Source organism: Podarcis bocagei (assembly GCF_964188305.1).
Source record: "Podarcis bocagei genome assembly, chromosome: 10".
Classification (NCBI taxonomy): Eukaryota; Metazoa; Chordata; class Lepidosauria; order Squamata; family Lacertidae; genus Podarcis; species Podarcis bocagei.
This window is the reverse complement of record NC_138135.1, coordinates 23983607-24005627: the sequence shown is the minus strand read 5'-3', so window position 1 is coordinate 24005627 and position 22021 is coordinate 23983607. Positions and strand designations below refer to the sequence as shown.

The following is a 22021-nucleotide window of genomic DNA, read 5'->3' as shown; positions in this document are numbered from 1 at the left end:
CAAACAAACTAATACATGCAATCATGGGCTGAGTTTGAAGTTTTTCCTGTTGAATTTTTCATTTTCAATAAGAGATCCAAGTAGTATGAAAATTATGTGCAAACTGATTATGTGAACACCCTCTGTCCTGGACACAACACACTGCAAAGGAGGGGTGGTGTCACAATTTTGTAAGCTCCCAAGTCTCCAGGGAAAGTAATTTAGCCCCTGAGATAGCCCCCAAAGGCTATCAGAGCCACTCCCCAAACCTCCAAATCAAAAGTTCAGGCAGCCTCCCTTTATATAAATTGTGTGAGTCAGCCCACCCATGTGAAGTGGTAACAGCAACACCCACCCACCCACTGTCACGTTTGCATGGAGGGCTTACAAAAGCATTCTTCACTGCTAGACCGAAAAGTGATAGAAAGCAAGAGATGATTGCACATAATGCAGAGTAGCTCAATCCTGTTGGAGCCTAAGAAAATAGGTGGGGTATGTTAAGAACATAATTGGAGCTTGTTGGATCAGGCCAAAGGCCCACCCAGGCTAGCATTCCTGATCTCACAGTGGCTTGCCTTGCCAGACACATTGAAATACTTAATTGTCACTTGTACAACTTGTATACAGTGAGATTACACGAGCACCCCCCACTCAGCTCCCTTAGTCTTAATTCCCCTTGTTTACTGACGCACACACACCAAACCCAGAAGCCAGTTGCCCTGTTGTTATCTTTTCATTCAGCCCATGGATAGAAGCTGTTCTTTACCCTGTTGGTGCAACTAATCATGCTTCTATATCTTCTGCCTGAGGGCAGGAGATCAAGAAAGTGCCGGCCAGGGTGTGAATCATCCCTGATAATTTTCCTCACCTTCCTGAGGCAACATTCTTCCACAATGTCATCTAGCTGATTCACGGGACAGCCCATAATGTGCTGTATTCACCACCCTCTGTAGGCACTTCCTATCAGTTGATGTCAAACCAGCATACAACACCGTGATGCAGTATGATAGGACACTTTCTATTGTGGACCAGTAGAAGGAGATCATCAAATGTTGATTGACATCGTTCTTTCACAATACTCTGAGGAGATGGAGATACCAGTAGGAAACCCAACCCCATGGTTTGCTGCTACTGGTATCCAGATGCATTACTGTCTCCAGCCATGGATCAGTTTGCTATGGAAGAATGGAAGAGTATGCGGAAGGAAAGGAGCTCCAAGCCATAAATTAGGTCAAGGAGTCAGCAGCATCGAACCTGTAGGTACACATGCACCTACAAAGGTATTGGCCAGTGCCCACAGCTGTAGTCCCTTCTGCTGCTCCTCTCACTGAAATTAGGCATGCAAGAAGCATTCATTCTTTTGTAGCCAGTAGAAAAGGTTCTGGTGTGTGTTGACTTGGTGTGTGGGTGGGTGTCTGCCAGCCACAGAAGTTTCTCCACTTTGCAAATGTGTCTGTATGCTAAGAAAGGTTGGCAACCTCTGAAGTTAACGTTGCATGATCTGGCTGCAAGGATCCATTATTTGTTCAGATCTGGATATAAAATACATTGCTAAATTTTTGGCTACTTTTAAACTCACCCCCCACCTCCGCTCCTCTGCTGCCAGATTTGTGAGGATAACTCACTGACCCTTGCTAATTGGCTAAAATACATTTTTTACTTAATAGGCTTTCCATAACGCAGGGGCTTTTATTGAGTTTTCTGTTGTTAAATATCCCCTCTTCTCTCTCTCTCTTTAGGTGGGAGAAGTATTAGCTTCTGATTTCTGAGTCCATAAAGGAAAGATTAAAGTCCAATGGTGGCTTAGAGGTCAGTCTGGCTGACATATAGATATGGAGATATTGAGAGTTATTAACTGGATAGTAAACTTAGGACAGGAAATGGGTGAGCTAATCAGATCTCTGCTGTTGACCTCCTTTGTAACTCTGATCAAACTTTGCACTTCTTCAGCATAAAACTTTTAAGGTACTGTAGCAGCGGGAAGTATGAGATAGACAAATTGCTCAGCTTTCAGACTAGGTATAGACATTTATTTGTGTTTACATTGCAGCATGGCATAACATCCTGTCCTGACTGAAACCTTTATCTGGCCTTCCCAAACCTGATGCCCTCAAGATGCTTTGGACTACAACTCCCATCATCCCTGACCCTTGGTTATGCTTGGACTGATGGAATTTGTAGTCCAATAATATTTGGAGGGCACCAGCTTGGGGAAAATTGCCTTGATGTGTTAGAAACACTTCATGACGAACAAGTGAGGTATAAAGAATGCGTGGTATCCTAGATGTACACACACATTGAGAATGAGCAGGGAATACCTAGGCTGCTTTGTCACTGAATTATTCAAAGAAATCAACACAGAAATGGAAGACAAACATGAATGGTTACAGAAGATACCCACCAATATTTTGAGAGAATAAAGCTTAATGAATGGCCAACTTGGCTGAAGAGCAAGGGAGTGACCATAACCTTAAACATATTTTTTTGGGGGGTGGAGAAATCCCCTGAAACACAGTTATCTTCCTCAATTTACATTTGCAATTTAACCAAGATACTCTACCAGAAGAAAGCTAACCAATTGGTCTGGACTTAGACCCACAAGGGCTATGCTTGGGATGTTATGTAGAGCGCCACCACCGAGCTCTGGCTAAAGAAGGGTACTACAGGGTAACCAGCCCGGCAATAAAAAAAGTCTCTTGAACATCAATAGGCCAGAGTAGATTAATTGTACGTTAAAGCCAATCCACAGCAAAACTTCTGGGTTAGAGCTGCTGTCTTAATCTGAACAACAAGGTGACTCTGCTACTGTTCCCCATCTCACCTTCTTTCAGCCTAACTACACCAAGTCCTGTCTTGTTCTTGCACTTCCAGAACGTTGGACTAAATGAGCCTTGTGGTCCCTTCCAACGCTATGTTGGAATTCTATGTTCTCAGACACATGGATGTTGAGAAAGGAACAGGTTTGAAGCACTAGCTCAGAGAGGGGAAAGAGCCATGCTTGGAGTGGGAGAAGTGATGCATTGAAAAGAGATGGGGAAGTGGGGTTTCCCCACAAGGGCCAAATCTATGTTGTCCAGTACAGGAAGTTAGCTAAATCATTAGCTGATTCTTTAAAAATATAATCTCTTAATATTGCAGCACAGCGATGGCACTTTGCGGCAGTGCTCAGTGGGAGGAAGAAAGCTCATTAATTAGCAAAACAACCAAAAACAAATATATGGGGCAACCCATGAAGGGGGGGCGGAATGAGCCATCAAAATAAGTAATTGATTTTTGCCTTATTTACTCTCATCACCTTCCATCACTACTTAATCATCCATTCTCCTTCCTTCCTTCCTTCCTTGGCTATGGGAAAGAAATGTGACATAATGAGAGAAAATGCTGTCCCCGAGACTGCTGCAGCGAGATGTTCTTTTAAAAGCCAGGAACGCACTCCTGGGATATCCCAGTTACATTTGCTGCCACCTTGTATTAACCCCTCCCCCATAACAACGCACCAAGCCAGCCAGCCCTCAAAGAAGGGCAGCAAGAATTCAAGCGAATGGGGAAGCGTTTCATCTTTATTCATCCCGCTTGCCTAGTTAGAATCAAAGAAGAACTGAAACCTTCCTTTACCTTTGGAGACTTGGGTTCAATGTTCAGTGCTCTAGCCGCTTGTCAGGCGTATCATTGGCCTCTTCTAAACCAACCGGAGGCATGAAGGGAATGCTGCTCTCCTGCAATGCTGCGTCGCCTGTTCTCCTGATGCCATCACCTGTAGCAAAGGCGGGAAATGTAGAATCTAAGATTCCCTCCAGATGGATTATGTTTGTGTGTGCATATTCTGCAACATGCCATTGATGCAATAATTTGAGGCTTTTTAGTTTAGAGAAAAGGCAAGGAAGAGATGGATGACATAGTAGAAGTTTATTAAATTACAGTGGTGCCTCGCAAGACGAAATTAATCCGTTCCACGAGTCTCTTCGTCTTGCGATTTTTTCCTCTTGCGAAGCACGGCTATTAGCGGCTTAGCGGCTTAGCAGCTATTAGCGGCTTAGCGGCTATTAATGGCTTAGCGGTTTTAAGAAAAAGGAAACAAACTCGCAAGAACTCAAGCCCATAGGGAAATTCGTCTTGCGGAATGACTCAAAAAATGGAAAACTCTTTCGCCTTGTGCGTTTTTTGTCTTGCAAGGCATTCGTCTTGCGAGGTACCACTGTATGTGTGGCATGGAAGAAGTGGGCAGATATTTTTCCCCTCCCTCTCTCATTAGACAAGAATTTGGGGACATCCAATGAAGCCAAATAGATGAAGATTCAGGACAGACAAAATAAAATACTTCTTCACACACTGCATAGCCGAACGATGGAACTTGCTCTCAGAAGAGGCAGTGATGGCCACCATCGTGGATTTCCTGTTAGACCCATTATCAGTGAGGACAGAGTTGGAGGTTTTTAAGCAAAGGTTGCATGGCCACCTGTCATAGAATCATAGAACTGCAAAGGACTAAATGATCCACAAAGGTAATTTAGTCCAACCCCCTGCAGAATAGGAACCTTTTTGCCCAATGTCGGGCTCAAACCCACAACCCTGAGATTAAGGACTCAGCTATACAGCTGCAAATAAAATATTTTAAATGTGTTGCAAAGTGCAATATGCAAACGTGACACTAGATGGCAAGAGTGAGCTATGCAATAATCAATGTATTTTTCAAAACTTTTTAAAAAATATATATTTTCATAGCGCTTTTTATATATGTGTACATTCCACCTAAGAGGCTCATGCTCTATGGACTGAACTATCCAGCTGTTCATGGATGCTTCAATTGAGATTCCTGCCTGAACATGGACTAGACCACCCCTGGGGTCCCTTCCAACTCTACAATTCTATAATTATGTGAAAATCAGGACAATGCACACATACATTTGTCATATAAAAATTACAGAGATTCAACAGGTAGCTATGGTTCATGCACCAACTGGGAATGTCCATTCCACAACTCTTGCCTCTCTGTCTGACCCATAGGGCTCTCCCCTCACCCTACCCACAGACCCTCTGTCCAGGTGCCCCTTGGCAGCACCTCAGAGAGTTTTTGCCTGGATGGAATATGTTAGTGAACTCTGTTAATGCCTCTTGCTCACCTGGACGAAAGATAAAGAGGGAAGAGTGTAGAAACTAGCATACCGTGCAAAGGTTACATCTACATATGTTGATCTGCCCACTTTTGCCTCTGATTCCACTCACCACTGGCATGTGGCCCCCAGAAAGTTGCCCAGGAGGAACTCTGGCCCTTCAGCTGGCAAAGGTTACCAAACCCGGCAAAAGAATGCTCGAGAAGTTTCCCAATTAAAATATTTCACATTCACCGAGAAGAACTATTATATCATTTTTACAAGCCAGCGACATGACTCTTTGGCTGCACTGCTGTTCGCTTTTGTTCATTCCAGTGCTTTATGAATCATACCCAAGTTATGGTAAAACAAGGTCTTGTTCCTTTCCTCCCCCACCCCCTAAGGAGGAAGATGTTAACCTTTGCCAGCCGCTGAAGTGCAGTCCCGTAAGTTATACATCCATTCGTCTCCACAGGGCGATTTGAAAAATCACACCATTTTTCACTCCTGGGTTCAGCTCTTCAATTTGCTCAAGATGGAAAACGGAGAAACTTGTTTTAGGAAATAATGAATAAATCACACAGCTCAACTTTTCGTCCCCTCTCCAACGCTCCATTTCAGCTTCTCAATATAGTTTTGAGAAAACTGCCAAGACCTTCCAAAAGAACAGTTTGTTTCTATTCTACTTCGCAATGGCCTGTGATGGCATTTTTGCCGACCTTCTGGGAAATCTCTGACTTGTCCGTGAAACCCACCCAAACCATTACAAGTGGGGATATTATATTGACCTAAGCATGGTGGTCCTGATTCTGGACCATATTCCACATTTTGAAGATGAAACAGAGCTAACCCCTCCCCCCCAAAAAAAGGGAGAGATGTGCAAAGTCTCAGCAGTTTTATTTGGAAGCAGCTCAGGAATATTTTTACATTAAAAAATAAAAATAAACCTCCCATTGTCAAACAAGCTCTGATTCCCAACCCCCAATAATTTTAAATTGATTCCTAAACTGCCCATCAACAATATATTGGTAACTGTTAGGGCCAATTGAACATTGAGCAGGGGTGGTTCCCATTGTGGTGTAGCACTTAGAGCATTGGACTAGGATCTGGGAACCCAGGGTTTGAATCCCTATTCAGCCAGGATGCTCACATGGTGATCTTGCTGTCTCTTAGCCTAACCTACCTCACAGGGTTCTTATAAAGATAAAAGGGGAGGGGAGGGGGAAGAACTCTGTATTCCACCCTGAGCTTCTTGGAAGAAAGGTGTGGTAGAAAAGTAATAAATAGAGACTGCTCTGTGAAGAAATAACTTAAGTCAGCATGATTCTCCCATTCTGCAAAGTGCACTGCCCCACTATAAATACCGGCAAATAAACAGCATAATACAGACCGTCTATACAAATTGTATATATTGGCTTTGGCATCCCCCCACCCCATTTTTTAATTATGCAACGTTAATCAGGCTTCAGGCGCTGAGTTACATGGCCTTCGATCCAAAGGTGAGAACAAAAAGCTGAGCAACTGCCAAAAAGCAAAGAAATGACACCGAGAAACTGTTCCAGAGGAACACACGGTCTCTCCCACACAAATGTGATGGCTGGGCGTACACATTCCCACAATCTGCATGAAGGAGTGACACATGGCAGCAGAAAAAAAGACATTTGTTGACTCAAACACGCAGCATAAACAGGCAGGGGGACAAGGAGGAGAAGGGATTAAATCTCCCAAGGTGAATTGCAACCTTCTAACCTGCATGTTGCTGTTGAACCAATGAAGAGACTTTCCAGACGGTTGCCTCTAATGCAGCAGTTCTCAGATGCTGGATTACAACTCCCATCATCCTTGAACTCTGGCCTTGCTAGCTAGGTGTGATGGGAGTTGTAGTCCAACAACATCTGGGGACCCACAGGTTGAGAACCGCTGCTCTAGAGCAATAGAAAACAAATTCGCTTCATCACCTCTGATGATTAAAAGGGATTCAAGGCATACCACCTGTGTAGCAAACCTTAGAAATTTGTACTTCTCCACATTTTGAGATGCAGTTCTCAACCCCCTAGAAATGCATTAAACTGTGTATAGTAGAGGGAAAGGTGCAGAAAACACATTAAAAAGAGAAATTTTTTAAAAGTACTTAATTCGTTCTGGAGGTCCGTACTTAACCTGAAACTGTTCTTAACCTGAAGCACCACTTTAGCTAATGGGGTCTCCCGCTGCTGCCGTGCCACCGGAGCACGATTTCTGTTCTCATCCTGAAGCAAAGTTCTTAACCTGGAGCACTATTTCTGGGTTAGCAAAGTCTGTAACCTGAAGCATATGTAACCTGAAGCGTATGTAACCCGAGGTACCACTGTATATAAAAATCTGAAGCTGCATTTCGCACCACATCCTCTTCCTGCAAGTATCCTCCTGTTGTGTTCATTTGGCAGCGGTTGCCCTGATCTCTTGACCTGCCAACTGATAGCAAGAAAATTGAGCATTAGCAACAAAAATGTGTCCTTACTTCTTCTGACAATGTCCCCATCATGCCGTGAACCTTTTTCTTTCCTGTTATTTTATCTGAAAGGCTGTGCTTTCCCCTCTGTGATTGTGCAATGCACACCTCTTCTGGACATTTATGGGGTATTTTTTTTTGGGGGGGGGAGGGGGAAGCTTCATCAATTTCACAAAGCTTCATCAGTTTCACAAAATCTGCTTTCTCTTAGCAACTCTGCCACCACCAGCTGCCTGTAGGTCTCCTACACAAGAGGCTGGTTGCCTTCTGCTGAGTCAGAACATTGGTCTGTCTAGCTCAGTATCGTCTCCTTGTCTATTCTGACTGGCACCAGGTTTCTAAGGTCCAAGCCCTGCCATGTTGTTCCAATAATAGGGATAGGTGAATTTCACCCTCCCTTTCTCATTTCCCTAGTCTTAAGTTCAGTTCACCAAATTCAGCAGCATTTCAGTTCAATTTTCGCCTAATATTCATCATTTGCTATGCAGTTTTCACTAATCTGCACCTCTTTGCAAACCTGTTTTCCTTGCTGTGGTGCACATTTGCATGTTACTTTCATGCATGCATGAATTTTAATAAACGCTTCAAAGAATGGCTACATCTTCACGCTCATTACTTGGCTGGACTGCTGCATTGCAATAATTCACAGGAATGAACATTGCAAAGAATGACTCTGTTTCGGTTCCTGTATTTTATTTTATTTTTTGTAAAGTGTGAATTAGGAAGATTGCAAACTCAATGCAAACTCGGTCAAATTCAAGGGTTAGGATACAAGACCTGATTCATGTGGAGCCTACATATGAGATGCAGACCATCTTGCTACCTTAAAGAAATCAAATTTTCCTTGCTGGGAACATAGGAAACTGGCTTACACTGAATCAGACCAAATGGTCCATCTAGCTCATCTAACTTACACTGACTGACAGAGGCTCTCCAGCATTTCAGGCAAGTTTTCCCTCAGTCCTACCTGGAGTTTCCAAAGATTGAATCGACATACAAAGCAGATGCTCTACTGCTGAGCTTTTGCTTGAGACTCCCAACCCAACACCCACACAGTACCACTTCTCTCTTCCTCCCAAACCCTCCTGAAAATCCATTTTTTCCTGTGAAACCTTTGGCCAAAGGCCAGAACTAAAGCTGATGGATGGAAATGGTAAGAAAACAGATTTCATTTAAACATTAGGAGAACTTCCTTTTGGTCAGAGCTGTTTGACAACGGCCAACTGCCTCATAGTGATTGTGCGTGTGCAGAGCCATCTTAAGCATATCTGGTGCCATGGTGCAAAGATCCCTCCAGTGCCCCCCCTTCCCAGAGTTTTTGACCTTTTTTTAGGGCTGGAGGAGGCGGGCAGCCAAGTTCTGGAGGGCATCAGACGAGAGTCCTGGGAACACCGAATGAGTGTGCTGAGTGAGTGAGGGTGCATGCGTCGTTCCCGCTGAGAGTTGGCTTGGTTTTTTCCCTTTTAGCCTTCTGGCATCCCACAGAATTTGGCGCCTGCAGGCTAAAAGGGAAAAAACCGAGCTGGAGCTCGGCGGGAGCAGTGCACACACCCTCTCTCAATCAACATACTCGTTCGGTGTTCTCCAGTCTCTTGCCTGGTGTCCTCCAGAACTTGGCGCCATGGCGCCCCGTGCCACTAGTCTCTATGGGTAAGATGGCTGTGTGTGTGTGTGTGTGTGTGTGTGTGTGTGTGTGTGTTGAACACAGTAGCTGCCTTATCCCAAGTCAGACAACTGGCCCATTTAGCTCAGTATTGTCTACACTGAGTGTAGTTCTCTGGGATTTCCAACAGGACTCTCCCCAATCCTAACTAGAGATGTAAGGGATTGGACACAACTTCTTGTACAGGTTTCTTTCAAAAACAGATGAATATGGAAATGAGACAGAACAGGCTTAGGCACAAACACATGACATCAACCAGAGACCGATGGTTCTATTAATTAACTCCATGAGAAATGTCCTTTCTGTTTTCGAAAGAGGTGATTTTCAAAAGAGGTCTATTCTGTTTTTCTCCTGGTTGCTTCAATATGACATCGCCACCTCTTGCTGCATGTTGATAGATTTGAGGTCACAGGGCAGATAAAACATTTGGACGTTCTTTTTGAAGGAGCTTTCTTCTCTCATGTTATGACTTCTCTGCTAGAGTCCTCCCAGTTCCCTCCCAGTGGATGAGCTTTGGCAAATTACGTTTGTTTTAATGAGAACTGAATGGAGAGCCCTTCCAGTCCTCTCCCTCCCTAATGACAGCTAAACAGGTCAGTTATCATTAATGTCAGAAGCAGACTGGACGCCCAGCTCTGGTGTTACCTATAAGCTTCTCCTCTCTGCTTCCTTGTTCCCATGCAAAAAGAAGAGAAAAGGACTTCTAAGTGTTTGTGAAGATAGGGAGGATGATCACAAGTGAGGTGCCCGGTTTATTTTCTTGCCACAGAGGCTCAAGTGCCGGCCCTCAGCTGACAGTGTCAGGTTAAATATAGCGCACAGATTGACTTCGGCCTCCCCTTTAATGTCACTCTTGACAGCTTTTGCCAGCTCTGAATGCATCATTAAAGCCATAAAAGCGGACATACTGGTAGCAAAGCATGCCGCTAGGACAGAGACGGAGAATTGCCAGGCAATGAGTAAGGGAAGTAGGGGAGCAAAAAAATCTCAGACCCCCTTTTTTGCATCCCCACCCCCAAATACTTCTCCCCCAGCCCCGTTTGATTGACGTATAGGCTAGCGATGTCACCAAATGCTGTCTTTCCTGGCTCAGAAACAAGGTGTCTCGGTGGCTCCAGAAGGCTTGCCCTAAATAAAAGGCAACCATCACAACCCTGAAAGTTATTCTCTGGCTTAGATTTCAACGCAACCCAAAGAAGACGTCATTTCCTCCCCAGTGGAGGCTGGCCCAATATGGCAGATATGACACTGCCCCAGCAACCTCTGTCTTCCCTCACCAAGCCCCCAATTGCCTGCCTTTTTATTTACCTAAAATTATAGGGAGTGGCACTGCCTGCTAATTTCCTCTTCCATAGTTTCAGGATTGGCCTTTGTAGAGGAGGAAGGTGGGGACAAAACTAGAATCAGCTGACACTACCTGTCATTGGCTATGCCTGTCATTGGCCCTGGCTCCACTTTGATTCACTCCAGCTCCACCTGCTATTAGATTCTATTGGCTCCACCTCTGCCTGCTATTAGCCCTACCTACTGCTGACTTCCCTGCCTTCCAGTCCATCATTCCCAATAAGCACCGGCCACTACTGGTTCTCCCTCCAGTATGCCTCCAAACCTTTCCCACCCCATCTCAATTGCTTTCCTTGGTGCTGGAGAAGTAACAGGATGGTGGGGGGGCAGAAGAGATGCTTCTCTTTCCTCTCATCTCAGGCTTTTGTTTGAATTAAGAATCTCAAGGACTATATGACGCAGTGTGAGAGAGAGCCCTTGAAGGCAGATGGGTGAGAGGGAGAGGAGACAGAGGTTCGGAAACTTGGTAGAGGGAAGGATTAGACACTGCTGCATCCCCAATATCCATCATCTGACATGCAATTGAGTCTTATGCAGCTTTGAATTGGGCTCTGTCTGTTTTGGTGGGAAGCAGTACAGGTTTCCAAGCATGACTGGTAAACAAGACAAGACAGGGCTTCCACTCTATGATAAAACCCTTTTGAATTCTGCACCCTAAATTATAAACCAAGACAAGAATACTTCTTCAGCCTGATCAATTGTACACATAGAACCCATGTGCAAATACCCTCTTAAAGGTAAAGGTTAAGAGACCCCTGACCATTAGGTCCAGTCATTGCTGACTCTGGGGTTGCGGCGCTCATCTCGCTTTATTGGCCGAGGGAGCCGGCGTACAGCTTCCGGGTCATGTGGCCAGCAGGACTAAGCCACTTCTGGCAAACCAGAGCAGAACACAGAAACGCCGTTTACCTTCCCACCGGAGTGGTACCTATTTATCTACTTGTGCTTTGACGTGCTTTCAAACTGCTAGGTGGGCAGGAGCAGGGACCAAGAAACGAGAGCTCACCCCGTCGCGGGGATTTAAACCGCCGACCTTCTGATCGGCAAGTCCTAGGCTCTGTGGTTTAACCCACAGCGCCACCCGCATCCCTAAATACCCTCTTAAGGTAAAGGTAAAGGTAACCCTGCCCGTCAGGGCCAGTCGTGACCGACTCTAGGGTTGCGCGCTCATCTCGCTCAAGAGGCCGGGAGCCAGCGCTGTCTGAAGACACTTCTAGGTCACATGGCCAGCGTGACAAAGCTGCATCTGGCGAGCCAGCACCAGTGCCACACATGGAAATGCCGTTTACCTTCCCGCTAGAAAGTGGTCCCTATTTATCTACTTGCACTTAGGGGTGCTTTCGAACTGCTAGGTGGGCAGGAGCTGGGACCGAACGATGGGAGCTCACCCCATTGTGTGGGGATTCGAACCGCGACCTTTCGATCAGCAAGTCCTAGACACTGTGGTTTAACCCACAGCGCCACCCGCGGCCCAAAATACCCTCTTAGTTGTGCATTATTAATTCTCCTTCTAGCTACAGCAAAGGGCAAGTAGATATGGAGAGCATTCTCTCTCTCTCTCTCTCTCTCTCTCTCTCTCTCTCTCTCACACACACACACACACACACACACACACACACACACACAGGTCCACTAAGCTCAGTCTCCCCCAGCTTTGGAAATTTCACCAGACATTATCTACATAGATTCAAGCAAACGTTTGCAACCATAAGCAATAGAAATTTTGTGGTGGTTGTTTTAAACACCTCTGGGAGTCTCATAACACAAGATGAAGCCCTACAGAATCAGACCAAAGATCTAGCTAGCCCAACACTCTAGTTTCTAGGCGATGAAGGCATGAGCTCTGTTGTGCACCCACCACCTCACACATTATATACTGCCTCTGAATATGGAGGTTCCATTTAGCTGTCAGGGCAAAAGGATGCTCAAGTCTGTACAAAATAGTCTTTTTGAGGTCTAGTCACAGAATTACAAAGTTATTCGACCTCCAGTTTAACAGGCTGTAAAGCAAATTGCCATATGCCTTGCCTTCTCCCAAGGACATTAAGAAAGCACAGGATATAATCATTATTCTTATTAACTCTGAAACCTTGGATGAAAAGTAGATGCTTGGAAAGGATGCTTGCAGTCATCATTGGGGGGGGGGCATACTTCTAGTTCCCTGGTACCCAGTGAGAAGCATGATATGTCAAGTACCTTGTGCTCACGGAAAGCAAACATAAGGCTAATAAATGGGAGCTGGTGATTTCTACTCTATATTTAAGTTCACAGAGCCAGAGAAGATGTCAAAGCAGAATAAGAGGCTCAGGTTGTTCATGTGGCTGCTTTTGAGGAAGGGGAGTTCAACAACATACACACAGAGTTACAATTCTTGCAGCTAAGGGTGAATGTGCATCTTGGAGGGTGATCGCGAGCCTATCAAATGATGTAAACTGTTCTACAATTCATTCATTATTATCTCACCCACATCTCTCTAAGAGGGTGAAAGAGAGGGTCAGTTCTGGAGGTCAGATAGGTGTGAAGGAATCTGTCCATTTCAGGTTTTCATTTTCCCAACCTTAGGTTCAGCGCCAGGTGTCTCTGCTTCAGTTTGTTATTTCCTTTCTCTTTCAAAAGCCTGCCCCAAAATTCATGCGCACTGGGGCCAGCCATACTCTCTCATCAGCCTACCTTACCTCACAGGGTTGTTCTAAGGTTAAACTGGTGGGGGGAGATGGAGTGGATAATCAGGATCAAATGTGGATCTGCAATAAATTAAGCTGGTATGATGAGCTTGGCCTTGGGCAATGCCTAAGGCAACTGCCCAGGTTCCTACGTTGACATCACCTCAACATACTGCGTAACATTGGTACTTCCAGGACAATTGAGACCATAAATATGTTGCTGCATTTCTTTTTTTTATTTTAATTTATTATTTTATTTTTTATAAGAAGGATATTGACAAGCTGGAACTAGTGCAGAGGAGGGCAACCAAGATGATCAAGGGTCTGGAAACTGAGCTTTACGAGGAAGCCTTGAAGGAACTGGGTATGTTTAGCCTGGAAAAGAGGAGACTGAGAGGAGATATGATAGCCATCTTCAAATATCTTAAGGGCTATCACATGGAAGAGGGGGCATGCTTGATTTATCCTGCTCTTGAGGGTAGGACTTGAGGCAGTGGCTTCAAGTTGCAAGAAAGGAGATTCTGACTTAACATTGGGGGGGGGGACTTTCTGACAGCAAGAGCTGTTTGGCAGTGGAACAGACTCCCACGAGAGGTGGCGAAGAAGAGTTTGGATTTGATATCCCACTTTATCACTACCCGAAAGGAGTCTCAAAGCGGCTATCATTCTCCTTTCCCTTCCTCCCGCACGACAAACACTCTGTAAGGTGAGTGGGGCTGAGAGACTTCAGAGAAGTGTGACTAGCCCAAGGTCACCCAGCAGCTGCATGTGGAGGAGTGGGGAAGCGAACCCGGTTCACCAGATTACAAGTCCACCGCTCTTAACCACTACACCACTCTGGGGGGAAGAGATTACAGAGGCAAATGTCACGCAAGAAACAGCCATGAACAGCAAGACAATAAAGACCATTCTGGCAGGGTTAAAATACGGGTTAAAATACAATTTAAAATGCAGCCTCATTTTAATAGTAGCCCATAGTTCAAAACCATAAGGGGAGGGAGACATAAGGAAGAAGAAGAGTTTGGATTTGATATCCCGCCTTTCACTCCCCTTCAGGAGTCTCAAAGCGGCTAACATTCTCCTTTCCCTTCCTCCCCCACAACAAACACACTGTGAGGTGAGTGGGGCTGAGAGACTTCAAAGAAGTGTGACTGGCCCAAGGTCACCCAGCAGCTGCATGTGGAGGAGCGGAGACGCGAACCCAGTTCACCAGATTATGAATCTTAACCACTGCACCACACTGGCTCTCCTTCCTTGGAGGTTTTTGCTATCTGTCATGGATGTTTTAGCTGAGATTCCTGCATTGCAGGGGTTTGGACTAGATGACCCTTGGGTCCCTTCCAACTCTAAGATTCAATGATTCTATTATTTATATCCCACCTTTCCCTCCAGCCTGGAACTCAAAGCATATTGCACCAATTAAAGCATGGCAGATAACATACAAAAAGCTGATAGCATACAGAAGGTCATCATTAAAAAGCAAATAGAATTAAAACAATATAACAAAGAAATCCATCAAAATACAGATAATAAAAGCAGCACAGCACTATACTTTCCTTTTTTAAAAAAGGCCTGTCAGAAAAGAACATTCTTCATCTGCCAGTGGAAGGACAAGGAAGCAGCCCATCTAGGAAGGGAGTACCAAAGTCTAGGGGCAGCCACTGAGAAGACCCTCTCCTGCTTCCCCACCAAGCCTGTCTCTAAGAGTGGTCACATAGAGAGAAAGGCCTTCCCTGAAGATCCCAGAGCCTGGGCAGGTTTGTATGGGATAATATGGTCTTTCAGATAGCCTGGGCCTAAGCTGTATAGGGTTAATCAGTCGTAGTAATAATGCATGAAAGGAAGGAAGGAAGGAAGGAAGGAAGGAAGGGAAATAATGAAATAAAAATAAATGAGCATGCTCATAGGAGGTAAAGAAACAGAAAAAAACTAAGGATTATTTGCATCTTGGCACAGAGCAGAGGATGTGGAAGGGCTATCTATACCCTTCCGCCTTCTTTTAAAAATACCCTCACTGATAGCTGTTGAGGTGTCCAAGAGGAGGTGATGGAAAAATCTGGGAAACTAAACAAGCAACCATGTCACAAGTCCTAGATGGGACAGCCAAGAATGCCAAAGGAATTCAGAAATGAAGTGGCCAAGCCTGATAAGAAAGCTGTGCTGTCTAGATCATTTGGAACAGACTCGGATGGCAGAGACCGGGTAGTTTTCAAGAAAAGAAAAGAAAAGGCCATCAGCTATTTAGCATGAGGAATTGCCAGGCAGGACCTGCATCAAAATGTAAAGGAAACTGCCTTATACAAAGCCAGATCAATTGGTCCATCTAGGTCAGTACAGCCCCCACTGACCGGCAGCAACTGTCCAGGATTCAGGGCAGGAGACTTTTTCCAGCCCTATCTGGAGATGCTAAGGTTTGAACCTGGGACCTTCTGCATGCAAAGCAGCTGTTCTACCACTGAGGTATGCTCTGGTTCACGGGTTCAACTAGCCGCACATTCTTTCAGGAGACCAAAGTGGGATTTTTGTTGTTGTTCTGCTATTGTTGAGCTTCCCCAAGCCAGCTTATAACTTCTGCTTGTGCATCGATAGTGTCATTTCAGCTACATAAAGTTCAGCAAACAGAGCTCATAGTATACAGGATATCATTGTTGAAGACCTGCCTACCTAAAGTGGCTGATATAGCGAAGAATGTGAGAAGAGTCAATTTAACATGTTTATTCATTGCACTGGTACACTGTCATTTCTAAAGGTGCTTATGGAATTCTCATTTTCCAAATATCTCTCCGATTTTGGGGCTTTGATTTACCTGAACTTGGTGTAAAATATGCAGAGGGAGATGCCTCCTGCACTTATTGTGATGGTCCTCATACTGGTTTAGTTAGAAGGTATGATTTGACTGAATTGGGTGGGCAAGCAGAAGGCGAGGTTAGTGAGTTTCATTAAGTGGTCCCTACCTCTGCCCCAATAACTGGAGACTTTACAGCACAATCTTAACTATGTCTACTTAAATCCTGTTAAATGTAATGGAGCTTCCTCTCAAGGTTTAGGATAACAGCCTTAAACCACCATTTGAGCAGTTGTTGTCCCATAATTAGGTTCTGAAGTAGGAAGGATCTCAACCAGGAACTTTTCAAGCATCCTCTTCTGTCAGGAGTAAGGGCACCTCTGGCCTTCTAGATCAGGCATAGGCAAACTCTGGCCCTCCGGATGTTTGGGACTAAAATTCCCATCATCCCTGACCACTGGACCTGTTAGCTAGGGATGATGAGAATTTTAGTCCCAAACATCTGGAGGGCTGGAGTTTCCCTATGTGTGTTCTAGATGTTGTTGGGCTCCAGTTCCCTTCAAACCCAGGCAGCATGGAAAATGCTGAGAAAAGGTGCTGACCTGGCTGGAAATTGACATTTCCAGGTACCCCAACTTCTTGCCTCTCCCAGAACACCCCTCATGATGCTGCTTTCCTAGTTTTTTTTATTTCTTTGTTTGGCGTGTGTATCTTGCCTACATTTTGGATTTTTAAAAAGTGTTGTCTTTTGCTTGCTTATTTTCATTTGGAGGGATTGTCCAATCTTTTTTGGGGGGGCAGCTTTTGGAGACTATTTACATATTTAGTCTTTGATTGGGGGTGTTTTGCCCATGGGGGGGAGCATTGCCTAATTTTGTCCATTCTTCACTTTTTTTAGGGGGGGTTGGTGTTATGTCTATTGTTTTGGGGGGGCACTATGAGGATCATCAGGTTTTCTTGTGTGAGATGGATATCCTGTGGTCCCTACGGGGATTTCTCAAATTCCCAAATGCACCTCTGGGCCAAAAAAGCTGGGGACCACATGGTCACATTATCGGGGGGATTCAAGAATACGTGACAAAAAAGATGAAAGGCCTGAGGGTATGTGGAGGGGAGAGAGAATGCACCCTCATGGAAATAAAATGTGAGCAGACTTGTGAGTTGCAGAATCTCCAATAAAGCAATACAAGGGATGTCAATTTTAATTCTCTCGGTTTCTTATTTTCCAAGCCTTGAGATTCAGCGGGTTTTACTCCTAGGCGAGTGACGTTGGCATTGCAGCCTTATCTATTTATTTCAATCATGTATCTTCTACCCATCTGCCGAAAGGCACACAGCCCAATATAACCGCATAAAATTTTAAACGCACAATAAAAAAAAAACAATTAACAACATTAGAGGACGTTACAGCAACACCAACAAAAGGGGGAGAAGATAATTGTTATCACAATGGGGAAGCAATAAAACTTGCAATATGGGAAGGACAAAGATATTAAAGCAGGAGAACTAATTAAAAGTCTGGGTAAATAAAAGTTGTACACTTCATTTGAAAAGTCTGCAAGGATGGGTTTAGATTGGCTCTTCAGGGATCACCTTTCCGATACCAGAAAGGGTGTCATCTCAGTTTTCAGCATGGTGACAAGAATTTTGACAAGAGTTAAAGCCACCTTGGAGTGTTTGTGTGGTGCCTTACTTCTTCTAGTTATGTTGAATTACAACTATTATTTATTTATTGCCCACCCTTCACCTTAAGCTCCCAGGGACAACAAAGCAAAACTGCAATATTAATTGAGGCAACATTATAAAAAGACACACTTCAATGGAATTAGTGACTTTGGGATGCAAACTACTACAGAGGTCTACTTAATTGTTTGCAACATTAGACGTTCAGCCCGTAGAAGCAGTGAACAGGTGAGAGTCATAATAGCTCCCAGGAAATAATCATGGTCTGGGATAGAACAAAATAACAGCACTGACTCCAGCCTCCTGAAGTAAGGAGTCTCTCAAGTTTCAACAGATATGAGCGGCCCCTCAATGCAGTCTTGCCATGAAACTTCTGGACCGCACCATGTGCTGTGAGACAGCTTTGTACAATGATGCTCCCCTGCATCTGCAGACAGCCATCTCACTACCGACATGATGCCATGGACCAGCTTATGATGCCATTCAAGCACAAAACAACCCCTCTGCAGCACCACAAATCCAATCAATGGTGTAACATTGGAAAATGTTGATCACTTCTCCTACCTGGGCAGTTATCTTTCCACTAGGGCTGACAGGGATGCCAAACTCCAGCATCACCTGTGCTCTGCGAGTGCAGCTTTCTCCTGATTCAAGTGCAGAGTGTTTAAGGACCAGGACATTCGCAGGGAAAGGTATCATGGGTTTTGAAGAGGCTCAAACTCAAGATGAAAGGGAGAAACGCGCTAAGAGGAAGACACATTTGGCAAATCCACACCGTGATCAACTCCCACCCAGAAACCTATGTCCCCACTGTGGAAAGATGTGTGGATCCAGAATTAGCCTCCACAATCACTCACAGTCTCACTTTTAAAACTGTGTTTATGGAAGACAATCTTATTCATCTATGAGTGATCGCCAAAGAAGAAGATGCCATTCCAAGTCACAGCTGATGCATCCCAAAATCAGGATTAGTGTGTGAATGGGCAGCACCCTTCCTAGGAGGAGGGGTCGGGGGCAAATCACAGTGTGTGGGTCTCCCATTGCCTTGATGTTTCCCCTGACTTTCCTCCTCCTCTTTGTGGTGATGGTGGTGACAGTGGTTTACTTTCTGTTGTTGCTTTGCCGTCATTTTAGTGGCGGCAGCCTGTATCTCCTTCCCCTCTCTGTGATACTGGCAGTGTGAAGCCCTCTGATTTCTCCTCCCTCCTTGACATTTTCTAGGAAGGGAGGAGGTTGGGATCCTGCTTGCAAGGTCGATGGGAAATGCTGTTTATGGCTGCTTATGGCTGTCATTGCCAGACATGGTGGCCCCCAAAATATGGGGGCCAGGGTTATCACAGCTATTTCATTCCCCCACCCCTATGTTTTGGTGATTCAGACTTTAATAGATTGGCCCTTAAGACCTGTCAAAACCAATGAATAACAAAGAAGAAGGAAGAACTAATATTTCATGCTAGCTAACAATGGTGGGAAAACTTGAGATTCAGGAAGCATACCAATATATTGACTTTTTTTTTAATACTCCAAAGGTCTTGTAATTAAAATGGGTTATTGTGCTGCAAATAACACAGCAATAAACTTGTTCTGTGGGATTCTTTAAATGTTTTACACTGTGCTTTTACACGTTTCGAGGTCCTAAGAACGACTAATCCTGCTGTTGCCTAACCCAGTTGTGAATAGAAGCAGAATGATCCTGCACTGGCTCCAATTGTGAAGCAACCAGCCAGCCATTTTTGGAATCTCTTTTATGTTTGTTCCCATGGTAGGGTCTCACCCTTTGAATGCCTTGCAGAATTAGTAAAGAGCTCAGGTGATTCCTAGTTCTCTCAGACATGACCGGGAGGTAGTAAAGAGAGGCAGACATTAACCAACACACTTCTCATTACTCAGTTCTGCTACCCAATTCATTTTGCTTCAGCCAACATATTCTTCTGCAGCAAGAGGGTCAGAGGCCTCAAGTCCACCAGGTAAATACAGCCATCCAGACACCTCTCTCTCTGCCTCTGGCCCTCAGAAATCTCCTCAGGCCACACCCTTTTCTAAGTCACACCTAAGAATGTAAGAATAGCATCTGTTAGCTCAGTTGGATAGAGTGTGGTACTGATAATGCTGTTATAAGAATTCCAAGGTCTCAAGTATAAATTAAATGTTCATAAATGTACAAGGCAAACACGTACATAAGTATATAAGCCACATGTCTGAAATAGTACAGGAGAGCAATCCTGAAGCCATTTTGACTCTCCCAAATTGACCTCAATATATTTCTCTGAAAGGAGGGAGGAAATGGGGAAAGCCTTCCCTTTGTCTTTTTGCTTACAAATCCTGTCTTAAGGGCATATTTGTGTATGAATAGGGTGAGCCTGTGACCTGCATTCAGGAACTAAAGTATTAACCAACACAAAAGAATGGCCAGGCTGCCCAGGTAATGCAATCAGTGACCATTATCAGGTATCCTGGCAAACAGGATTTCTGCTGTAGACCGCCTCCTCTAATGTAGACCACATCCTTCTGTGATGTATGTATGATGTGTTTTTTTTTGGGGGGGTATAATATATGTGTGTGTGTGTGTGTGTTATAAAGGGCTTGCACACCATGGTTCTGGGTTCCTCCTCCCTTCTGCGTGTGGTGAGTGGGGACCCTGTTGCAACAGTTAATAAAGATCAGGCTTACTAGCCACTTTGCTCCTCAATATACTCTGGTTGGCCCCTGTTATCCTCTCCTACTGATAGGGGACCCACTCTATACAGACTCTTGAATACCCCATAAGAGGAAAAGGGCAGCTTTTTTTCTTATTACAATGCCAAGGTTACGAGTTTGAACCTCATTTGGGTGCATATTCCTGCATTGCAGGGGGTTGGAATAGATGACCCATGGGGTCCCTTCCAACACTATACTCTGATGATTTGTTGCTGGATCAGACTTCCTGAATGTTTCCTGAATTCTCCCCCTATGAATTGCTCTCTGGATTATGGGTTTCCAAATTATTTGGTCGTGTGTGTGTGTGTTCATTTTTTCTTTATTGGGATACTTGCTGAAATTGCTTCTAGTAACCAATTATAAAGTAACCAATTCTTAAAAAAAAAATAGAGTCACACATAATGGCATATAGAGTGCTGGGCCCACCGTTTGCCACAGATTTCAATTCACGTATTTTCCTATTACCAACATATATTTGTAGTTATGTGCATTGATAATACACCCCCCTGCCACTGCCACCCCCACCCAAAAAGAGAGATTATATCAATGAGATTCTGCATACTTATGCTGAGATTGCTTTCGTGAGGTATTTTACCTCACAATGGGAAGCAGGACATGGGCGCATCAGTAAAAGGACAAAATGTATATGCTGCAATTCTGGATTGAATGTAAAAAGAAGCCAAAGTAGGAAACCATTTCAGATGCAAAACTGATATTTTAGTAATCTCAAGCAAAATAAATCTAAGGAAATATGGAGTGAGATATAATAATTCCATCTGTGAAAATGTGGAATGTGGGATTGATATTATATCATTATATCTCATGCTGTGCTTTCAGAGATATTTTCTGCTTGAGAATAGTCAGGTATTCTGCACCTGTGTGGTTTTCCATCTTTTTTTTCTGCTAGGTGGTACTGAATGGTAAAACATCTCCTATGTAGTTAAACTGAAATTGGGGAAGAGTAGAATTTCAAGAAGAGGAAACCCACAAAACAATTAAATATCAAATAAGGGATGTCATAAGAGGTAAATATCTGATTTACATTGTGTCAGGCCATGGGATTATCTACATGAGTGTTGTCTCTGGCTACATTCAAGCCATACATTTAGAGCAGTGTCATGCCACTTTAAACAGTCATGGCTCACCCCAAAGAATTATGGGAGCTGCGGTTTGTTAAGGGTGCTGAGAGTTGTTAGACCACTTCAGATCCCCTCTCAGAGCTACAGAACTTTGAGCGGCTTAACAGTCAAGCCTTCTTCACAGGGAACTCTGAGAACTGTAGCTCTGGGAGGGGAATAAGGTAGGGTTGCCATATTTCTGAAAGTATAAATCAGGATGCCCCGAAAGTTGTTGAAGTTTTTTTTAAGGAAACCCCTAAAGTTGTTGAGCATTTCTGCCTTTGGAATCCCGGTAACATCTGGGAAAATCCAGACATATGGCAGCCCTCTAATAGAGGCTGCCAAACAACTCTCAGCAGCCTTAACAAACTACAGCTCCCAGAATTCTTTGAGAAAAGCCACTCACCACTACTGGAAACCATTGTCCATTTGGAGTCTACTTTTTTCTCCATCTCACAAGCAAAAGAAAACATTCCTAGCAGGTCTATATATGCAGGGGGGAGATCTT

General features: G+C 44.3%; 1 protein-coding gene across 2 annotated transcripts in view; it reads right to left on the bottom strand.

Annotated features, from left to right (window-relative positions):
• The window catches only part of CHRM2 (cholinergic receptor muscarinic 2), a 175522-nt gene that overhangs the window by 113489 nt on the left and 40012 nt on the right, over positions 1-22021 (bottom strand). For both annotated transcript variants that reach the window (XM_081212073.1, XM_081212072.1), the window contains exon 3: positions 3595-3733. The gene's annotated coding sequence lies outside the window, so the exon portion shown is untranslated. The remainder of the gene's footprint in view (positions 1-3594; positions 3734-22021) is intronic.